Below are 10000 nucleotides of genomic sequence, written 5' to 3' on the forward strand. Positions count from 1 at the left end.
GGTCTCTGAGGGTCCAGAGGAGGACGGTCCTTCACTTTACAGACAAACATGAGCAGAGCGGAGAGGGAGAGGAGGAGGGGGGATGGAGGGATGGGGGATGGGGAGGGAGGAGAAGGGGGGGTTCACAGACTCTCTTCTCTCTCTGACTCTCATCTCATGTATCATAAACTCAAACTCAACTCGGCCAAAACGAGGAGAGGTTAGAGGGAAAGAGAGGGAAAGAAAGATGAGAGAAAGAAGAGAGGAGCTCTGAAGAGAGACAGAGGACAGACGGGAGAGAAAGACAGAGTGAAAGACAAGAGGCGGAATGAAGAGAGAGAGAAAGTTTGTCAGTGGAGTTTAGAGCGAAAACTGCAGATATGAAGAGAAGGGTGGGAAGGTCTGAAAGAGGAGAGGGGGGGGAGGAGGAGGAGGAGAAGAGAGGAGGAAGAGAGGAAGAGGAAAAGAGGAGGAGGAGGAGGGGAAAACTGCAAAACACAGACTGGAGTCACTTTGTTTCGTGAAGCTGAAACAGTTTGAGCAGCTCTGATCGGCGGACTGAAGCACTATCAGGAGAGAGCAGCAGCTGATAACACACACACACACACACACACACACACACACACACACACACACACACACCACACGACACCACACGCACCACGCCCTCCTCCCAGACGGACGGACTGCAGCTCTTCAGGTCGGTCAAACGTCTCTTCGGTTTTATGTTTTATGTCAGGAGAAACGTTAAACTCATCCTGTCAGCGGTTCTGTGGTTCTGAGGAGGACCGGAACCAGAACCGGTCTTCATGGTCTTTATGGTTCTGGTTTCAGTTCAGAGGAGAACTTACCAGTAAATTGTCTGTTTAAAGAAGCAAAACAGTCATAAATGAAGCGTTCGATGCTGAATTTCCTTATTTTAATCTGGAAAAGCAGATTTTACGATGTAATGAGATTTTTTTTTCACAATTTCAAGCAAAAAAATGCTAACTTCAGGATTTTAATACTAAATGTCAACATTTTAATGCTGAACTTGATATTTTTTAGGGAAAACAGGCAAATCTTTGTATTTAAATCCGAAAAAAAACCACCAACTTTATTGTTGTAAAGTTACATTTCTACGTTTTAATGCTAAATTTGGTTGTTTAGTTTTTTGGAACATCCAAATTTTAGCATTTTGATGCTAAATTCCCTCATTTCAATGCTAACATGAGCCTGATTCTAAACGTTAAGAATCAGTTTCTATATTTTAATGTGAACAAACGTCCACATGTTGCTGCCAGAGCTCCACGTTTTATTTTGAAACCTGCTGTTTCCTCTAAACATCTAAATGCTGGGATTGTGACGCCAAATCCTCTGATTTCAATGCTCACTTGGCTGGTTGCCGCAGTGGTGCAGTGGAAAGCACCGCTCAGCACAGCCAGTCAGCATGTTCTACCTGAGCAGCCGGGCGGGGCTCAGGCTGGGCCCACTGGGCTCCCGGGTCAGGTGGACTCCGGCTGGCAGCAGCTCTGCCTGCTGTGTGTCACTGCATGTCGTGTTGTGGCCTCATGTTGTCGAGTTGTGACATCTTGCTGTTGTGACGTTGTTGTTGTTGTTGTTGTTGTGTTGTTCTTTTGCGACTGTACGACTTGTTGCTGTTGTGTTATTGAACTGAACTGGAACCTGCTCAGGTTCTCACTGATCCGGCAGAAGATGTGGATCAGGTTTCCTCAGCTGGACCTCCACCTCCCTCCACCTCCCTCCACCTCTCTCCATCCTCCTCCACCTCTCTCTCCACCTCCCTCTACCTCTCTCCTCCTCTCTCCACCTCTCTCCACCTCTCTCCATCCTCCTCCACCTCCCTCCACCTCTCTCCATCCTCCTCCACCTCCCTCCACCTCCCTCCATCCTCCTCCCACCTCTCTCTCCACCTCTCAGTCTCAGACGGAGGTTTTTCTCAGCCTCTCAGCTCCTCTTTCCCATGAACCTCAGCAGCAGGAGCTCCAGCTGCCAGAGAAAACATCAGCACGGCGGAAGGGAAGGGGTCAGACTGCTGCTGACTCCTCCCCCCTCCTCCACCCCCCCCCCCCCACCCCCCCGGTCGCTAACCGGCCCCAGCAGGGGGTCGCTGGGCCTGATGGAGCCTCATTAAAGCTATAGTGCGTAACTTCAGTCGCCCTCTAGCGGAATTCTGCGTTCTTACTTTAATAAGCCGGCGCTTCCACATGACGTACGCCCCGGTGCCCCCCCCCCCCCATCTACCCACAACCGCTGCCACGGTGATTCGCGTTTCCACAGCGCGAATCACCGCTAGAAACGGTTTTTATTCTGTGTGAATAAGGACAGCTGGTGAAAAAAGATGGACTCTTCAAGAGGAAATTATTGTTTTCTTTTTTGGCCACAGAAACGCAAACAGCTGATTACAAACAGGAGACAAGGTGCCTGCTCTGACGGAACTCTGACGGAACTCTGACGGAACTCTGACGGAACAGTGACCCGGGTTTCTGTTGCTGTGGCAGTGAAGTCATCTGAAGGAAGTTTCTGATCTCTGAGTTTGTCATCAACAGCTGATCGGTTTGTTTCAGATTTATGAGGAGAAACTGTAATACTGCAGATGACCTGCAGGGGCAGAGTCCACCCAGATGAGAGAGCATCTTCCTTCATCAGTCTCTTCTTCTCACCCAGTAATGGCGTGTGCTCACCCTCCTCCTCCTCCTCCTCTTCCTCCTCCTCCTCGATGCTCTCAGTGCCGGAGATAAGGAGGAGTTTGAGTTCCGCTCATGAGCAAGGCTCACTGCTCCTCTGGTCATTGCACCTCTCACCCCAGTTGTCCTTCTGAACGTCCTCCAGAAGCATTTTCACTGCACAGCAGCTGACATCTGTTTCCACGGCAACGGTCCCAGCACACAACAGCATAAAAAAGAACACTAGATACAACAGACTGGTAGAACATGTACAGGAGCTTAGGACAGACTCTGAAGGACGTCGGCCTTCCCAAGAAATACATCCTGCTCTGCGGCTTCTGGTACGCAGCATCCATGTTTGCTGCCGGGCTCAGACTGTGGTCCAGCGGCAGCCCCAGATGGAGACCAGACCTCAGATCCACCGATGTGGATGGGCTGCAGAGCAGGGGGCGCCCGGCGGGAATCCAGCACCAGCTCCTTTGTTTTAGAGGTGTTCAGCTGGAGCTTGTTGTGGTGGGACCCCTCCACAGTGTCCTTCAACAGGCCCCCTGTACCCCCCTGCTCACCCTCCCTGATACTCGCCCACAATATCAGTGTCGTCAGAGAACGTCTGCATGCGGCAGGTGTCTGAGTTATCCTGGAAGTCAGAGGTGTAGAGAGTGAAGAGGGGGGGCGACAAGCACTGTGCCCTGAGGTGCCCAATGCAGGACCATCCCTGTTGTCATGCAAACGGAGCCCCGAAACACAACGGAGGGTTTGAGGTTTCGCTTGAAGCCGTTGCCGTGGAACGGAGTCTCAGTGTTGTTGAGCTGCTTGGAGGTTCGGCCAGGCCGGAGCCTCTTGTCAGCCGATTCTGGCCCTCGGGCCTCATGTCTGACAGACGTCCTGGGGTTATTTCTTCTCACAGTAAATTTCTGACGATCTCACTTTGTGTTTAATTTTCCTGAAGGAAAACGACGGCGGTTATTTTAATTCGGAAGGTGTCAGGATTGGAGGGAGATTTCTCTATGAAGCAGAGATCTTCAGCCTCTTTCCAGCCACTGCAAAAAATACACAGGAAGTCATTCCTTTAACCCGGTTCTCCGCGATCGCCGCAGAGATGAGTAGAATCCATAAGTTTAGCTTGAGAAAGGCGGTCCGGACCTGTTTTCTCCATGAAGCTTTGTTTTGTAGTTTTGGAGTGAAGAGGTTGTTGCTTCCTGGAGATCAGACCACGGCTTCCTTCAGCCCAACCCTGGAATGATGGATATTGACTTTCAGCAGGTGGGTTTATCTTATTTTACCTTTACTCCTACTCTGTATCTTTACACTGCCTCAGCAAGTAACCGATCTGTAGTTATATCGATCCATCGATCGTCGATCTATGTTCTCTGTTCTCTGTGCTGCTAAACTAAATGTCCAGTGAAGGATCAGTAAAGTGCTCTTCTGCTGTTTTCTATTCCATATTTCTACATTTACTGCTGTTGGTCTGTTTGATTGATTAGATTTACTGACTGGTTGGTTGTTGGATGGTTGGTTGGTTGGTTGGTTGGTTGGTTGGTTGGATGGTTGGTTGGATGGTTGGTTGGTTGGTTGGTTGTTGGATGGTTGGATGGTTGGATGGTTGGATGGTTGGTTGGATGGTTGGTTGGATGGTTGGTTGGTTGGATGGTTAGTTGGATGGTTGGTTGGATGGTTGGTTGGTTGGATGGTTGGTTGGTTGGATGGTTGTTGGTTGATTGGTTGATTGGTTGGATGGTTGAACACCTGAGGATCTCTCACACCAGATGATTCATCAGGCCAACAGGCTGACTGAAGACCGAAGGCCCTGGAGGACCGAGGGTCCTGGAGGACCGCGGACCTGGAGGACCGAAGGCCCTGGAGGACCGAAGGTCCTGGAGGACCGGGGACCTGGAGGACTGAAGGACCTGGAGGACCGAAGGCCCTGGAGGACCGAAGGCCCTGGAGGACCGGGGACCCGGAGCTGGATGCCCCGAAGTGGTGAAGCTGGAGAAAAGGGCTTGGTGAACTCTCTGCACTCGTCATCTGGTACTGTCTGATTCCAGATGTGGTCTCTGATTGACCCACATGCGGCGGATCTCCTCCGGACAGGAGGACTCGGACCCGGACTCGGACCCGGACTCGGACTCCAGCAGCCTCCCCTCCACCGCCTGTCTGAACAGTGACACTGAAGCGGTGGAACACTCCGACACACAGTTCAAACGGAGCAGAACCCCAGTCAGGTCTGACGGTCTTCCCTGGACCGGCTCGTCTTCTGGACCCGGACCTCAGGAAACCGATGAAGTGATTCAGTCGTAAATCCGCAGCAACCAGCGGAATGATGAACCTGAACCTCCTCCTGCTGGATTCCACTGGATTCCACTGGATCCCACTGGATCCTGCTCTCAGACCAGGGACTGGACATTCCTGAGCTCTGGGGTTCAGGTCCTCGGAGTGACGGGGCGCTGGGCTCTGCAGGGTCTGGTTCTCCAGAGGCGTTCCTCGCAGAACGCTGCAGCTGCTGCATGATGGGAAGATCTGATGGAACTCAGACGTCCGCCCCGAGGAGAGCAGCCGAACCTCTGCCGATCAACGTGATCCTACAGGTTTATGTCGGCCAGAGAGCTGGAAGCGTCACGAGGAGATTCGGGTTTGAGGAGAACCGAGAGCGAGAGAGAGAGAGAGAGAGAGAGAGAGAGAGAGAGAGAGAGAGACAGAGAGAAGGAAAAACTTTTATGTTTACATAATGAGCCTGAATGAATTCATCTGTTCCAGAGTGGACACTTCCTGTTCTCTCTCACACACACACATATACACACACACATACACAAACACACACACACACACACACACACACACCCACACACACACGTCATACCGCCAGCATGTTTTGGAGTGTGTTGAGTTTATCTCTGCTCAGCAGGAGGTCTGGACCTGGCAGCTCCTCCTCTGCTGCAGCTGGTCGACACTCAGAGAGCAGATAGGAGCGACACTCCTGAGCGGAGCTGAGAGCTGAGAGAGCTAAGAGAGCTGTAAAGTGGGGAGAGCAGTCGTCTCGCAATCGGGAGGTTGTTGGTTCGATTCCTGTCTCCCCCTGTCTGCATGTCGAAGTGTCCTTAGGCAAGACACTGAACCCCAAATTGCCCCCAGTGGACGGACTGAGCGTCTTGCATGGCGGCCGCCTCCACTGGTGTGTGAATGTGAGTGTGAATGGGTGAATGTGTTAATGCAGTGTAAAGCGCTTTGGGCTCTGCTAATGCAGAGGAAAAGCGCTACGTACAGTCAGTGTTGTCCATTTAGAGTTAGGAGAGCTGGGAGAGCTCATTAGTTGATTAGTTGGTGGTTTGATGAGTTGGTTCATTGATGGGTTGGTCAGCTGGTCAGTTGATTGGTTGCTTGGTTAGTTTGTTGGTTGGTTAGATGATTGATTAGCTGATTAGGGAGTTGTTTGACCCCTGACCCCCAGCACAGCTCTGAGAACAGGATGGGTTCAGACCAGAAGAAAAGCTTTGTCATGCGAACATGACATTCTCAGGTGGCCACTAGGAGCGCTGTTCGTCATGTTCGACTCACTGTGCAGAAGAAGAAGAGAACGTTCCTGCCAGTGTTCCGTCTGCGTCAGAGAAGTAGAAAAATGAATGATGTTACAAGGTGATGTGGGAGGGTTCCAGTCCCTGTGAGGGTTCCAGTCCCTCCAGTCCCTCAGGCCCAAGGAGGGTTCCAGTCCCTCCAGTCCCTCAGGCCCAAGGAGGGTTCCAGTCCCTGTGAGGGTTCCAGTCCCTCCAGTCCCTCAGGCCCAGGGAGGGTTCCAGTCCCTCCAGTCCCTCGGGTCCTGGTCCTCTCAGCGTTCTGAGCTCTTGGCTCTTCTTGTCCCTGCAGAGGAACATCTGGAGCAGATCCACAATCAAGTCCTCTGGATGACCTCAGGGCAGCAAATCACAGCTGATCCTCCTCAAGTTAAACTGAATTCAAGTCTTCTGTTTCAGGGAGGTTTTTTTCAGGGCTGGGACGCCCCCCACCCCCGCCCTGACCCAGACCCCCACCGCCACCCCCCACCCTCACTCCAGACCCCACCCCGACCCCCCAACCCCGACCCTCACATGTGCCATTTGTCTGAGTGAAGCGCCCGTGGCCTCGGGAGGGAGAGGAAGAATTTACATTTCACAGTCGGGTGGCCTCCAGCCCGGCCCAGCTGGCTCTGTGGGGCCCGTTAGGCTCCGTGGACACGATGCCAGGAGGATCCGTCATGGAAGGAAAAACTCCAGTGAGAAGCTTCCTCTGCTGCACGGAGCTTCACGTTTCACGCACTGACTCCTCCCATCGCGGCGATTTTCGGCCAGGGAAACCTCGCCTCGCCGGCGCCGTTCTGCAGAACCAGGAGGACCTGCTGCAAACTGCAGCGCAGTGGAAACCTTCAGAGCCCCGGGTTCAGGAACGGACGTTAAAGAGCTCTGCTCGCAGCGCAGCAGTGAGGGTGGAGGGTAACGGAGCGTCCCACAGCGAGGGGGGGTAAGGGGGGGTCAGGGGTCTGGAGAGGCCCCGCATGCTGCGTCACATACATGCAGCCTCGTTTTCACATATGGAGTTTCTGCTTCCCACGTTAAGGCAGCAGTATGCATCAGTTAATGGAAGTTCAGGGAACGACGCCATCGTTCATGTTTACATCTGAACACGGAGCGCAGGGTCCAGGGTCCAGGGTCCAGGGTCCAGGGTTCTCTTTCCTTTGGCTCAGGACCTGTCCGGCTGTTCGGCTGCTCCACAGGAATCAGAGCCTCTGAAACACCACGGTGTGAGGTGCGTTTTCTCCTCCGTCTGCAGAAACCATCCGACGGCGAATCCGCCTGCAGCTCAACGTGCTGAGAACACGGATCAGAGTTCCGACCGCTGGATTCTGAAGAGAGGAGACCAGCGCCGTTTCTGCTCCAGCTGTCTGAGACGGTCTGAGGACCGGACTGGAAACGTTTCACTACTGGAAGAAGCTGAGACACCACCAGACACGCAGAAACACAACGCCGGCGACAGTTCAGCCTCTTTATAAGAATGAAACGATCCTCAGAGCTGCTTGGACCATCGGCTCCTCACTAAATAATTCAAGCAGATTTCAGAAAATCAGTTAAAATGTAAAAACTGTAAATGTCCCGAAGCAGGAATCAGATTTTTGTTGAAAATCACAAATGACTAAAAAAATAGAAACCATTTAAGAACATCTGAATCTGAAATATTTATTGGAAATAAAAGTTTTAAGATTTTGTGTGGATCGCTAGCAGCTTCTCGCAGGCTCAGCAAGTCGATCCCAGACAAACAAACTCACTCAATATTCCTAGATCGCAGTGGCGAGGCTTTTCTGTTACTCCAGCATGTTTTCCAGTTCCGATCCTTCCAGCCTGCACGGCGGAGAGATCACCAGGACTATCGCTTCATCTGCCTCCAGCCTTCGTTGACCTCTCGATCTTCAGCTCATTGAAGAGATCTCCCTTCACTCACCTCAGCACCAGAAGTCCTCCGGGTGGAATCCTCCCACCGCCCGCCGCTCTGGAAGTCTGCAGCACGGCGACGTTCTGCTCAGGTGTCGGTCGTCATGTGACAGCTCCTGCTTTTCCAGTATCAGACTGGATGCTCCGCCCCTTTGCTGATGCCCTGCCCCTTTCATGATGCTCCACCCCTTTGCTGATGCTCCGCCCCTTTCATGATGCTCCACCCCTTTGCTGGCACAGCTGGAGTACGGAGGAGGAAAGTGTTTCAGACTGAGAAGAAATGAGCAGAAACTCTGCAGCTTCTACAAACAACAAGGTTCCCACTGATCCCCACTGATCAATACTGATCACTCCTGATCCCCGCTGATCACTGCTGATCACCTGCATCCAGATCCCTCTCTCCACCCTCCAGTTCTACTCCTTCCTCTGTAGCATCATCTCCACATCTGGCGTGTTGTTTTAGAATTCATCACCAGGTGGTGAATTTTCTGCATTTCTATTTAAATTAGTTGTGTTTGTTTCCTGTGATGGTATTTAGTTACATTTCTGCTTTAATTTTATAGGATAAAATCATCAGACTTTTTTTGTATTTCTTCTTCACCGTTTAATTTCCTTCTGTTTTTTTTTTTTTTTTTTTTTTTTTCTTTCCCCTTGTCCTGTTCGGCAGCTGGGGCATGCAATATTGTATGATTGTAGCCTTTTACTATCCGAACAGATTTTAATATTAGCAGCAGGACGAGACTGAGTCTCCTCCTGCTGCTGCCTTTATTTAAAGCTGGCATCCGGCATGGCTGCCGGACAGGACTGGGACGGAAACGCTCAGAGAGCAGGGACAGAAAGAGAGAAAGATAAAGAGAGGGAGAACGGGGGGGGGGGCACAACCTATGTACAAAGTCACAATACAAAACAGTGTTGTCGACGCACCACACGCAACCTAGAACAATCCCAAACCCCCAATCTAGACAACACCAAAACAGAGCCGACAACCAACACAGAAAATTACAGAACCATACATACGTTTCATTTCCTTCTGACATGAATACGAAAAAGTATTTTGTCGGAGTTTTTTCCCTCATGTATTCAAAAGCCTGTACTATGAGACTGTCTTCCTATAGTTTTACATTATACAGCTGAGAAACTACTTTCCAAGTGCAGTAACTAGTAATCCCATTACTATTTACAGTAATAATGGGTAATGTTGGTTGGTTGGTTGGTTGGTTGGTCGGTTGGTTGATTGATCGATGTGTTGGTTGGTTGGTTGGTTGGTTGATTGATCGATGTGTTGGTTGGTTGGTTGGTTGATTGGTTGATTGATCGATGTGTTGGTTGGTTGGTTGGTTGGTTGGTTGGTTGGTTGGTTGATCGATGTGTTGGTTGGTTGGTTGGTTGGTTGGTTGATCGATGTGTTGGTTGGATGGTTGGTTGGTTGGTTGGTTGGTTGGTTGATTGATCGATGTGTTGGTTGGTTGGTTGGTTGGTTGGTTGATCGATGTGTTGGTTGGTTGGTTGGTTGATCGATGTGTTGGTTGGTTGGTTGGTTGGCTGGTTGATCGATGTGTTGGTTGGTTGGTTGGTTGGTTTATTGTATGGTGGGTTGGTTGTTCAGACCTGAAACACAGAGCAGACACGGGAGACGAGGCAGGAGACTGGAAGACGTCGTTTCTTCAGCTGAGGCAGAGGAGCGATGAAGAGCAGAGGATTCCCTCTGCTTCCTTTGAGCTTCAGGGTGACGAGTCTGACGGGATGAAAAGGTTTCAGCTTCACTGAAACAGAAAGACAGATGAAAGCATTGAAGCAAAAACGGAAAGAGCCCAAAGCTCAGACTCAAACCAGGGACCCTCTCACTGTGAGGCTACAGGTGGTAACCACTTCCCCACTGCACTGCCTCAGTTTTAACTCAAC

At 51.1% G+C, this 10000-nt stretch overlaps 1 protein-coding gene across 8 annotated transcripts in view; it reads left to right on the top strand.

The window, feature by feature from the left end:
* The first annotated feature begins 568 nt into the window (after positions 1-568).
* The window catches only part of LOC115388764 (RIPOR family member 3-like), a 37532-nt gene continuing 28100 nt past the window's right edge, over positions 569-10000 (top strand). For 2 of the 8 annotated variants that reach the window (XR_003931514.1, XM_030092019.1), the window contains exon 1: positions 572-679. The gene's annotated coding sequence lies outside the window, so the exon portion shown is untranslated. Of the gene's footprint in view, positions 680-3756; positions 3909-4423; positions 5231-10000 lie in introns of those variants that run through there. The other 6 variants (XM_030092025.1, XM_030092024.1, XM_030092026.1 and 3 more) reach the window with 6 other exon arrangements.

This window comes from Salarias fasciatus, chromosome 5 (genome assembly GCF_902148845.1).
Source record: "Salarias fasciatus chromosome 5, fSalaFa1.1, whole genome shotgun sequence".
NCBI lineage: Eukaryota > Metazoa > Chordata > Actinopteri > Blenniiformes > Blenniidae > Salarias > Salarias fasciatus.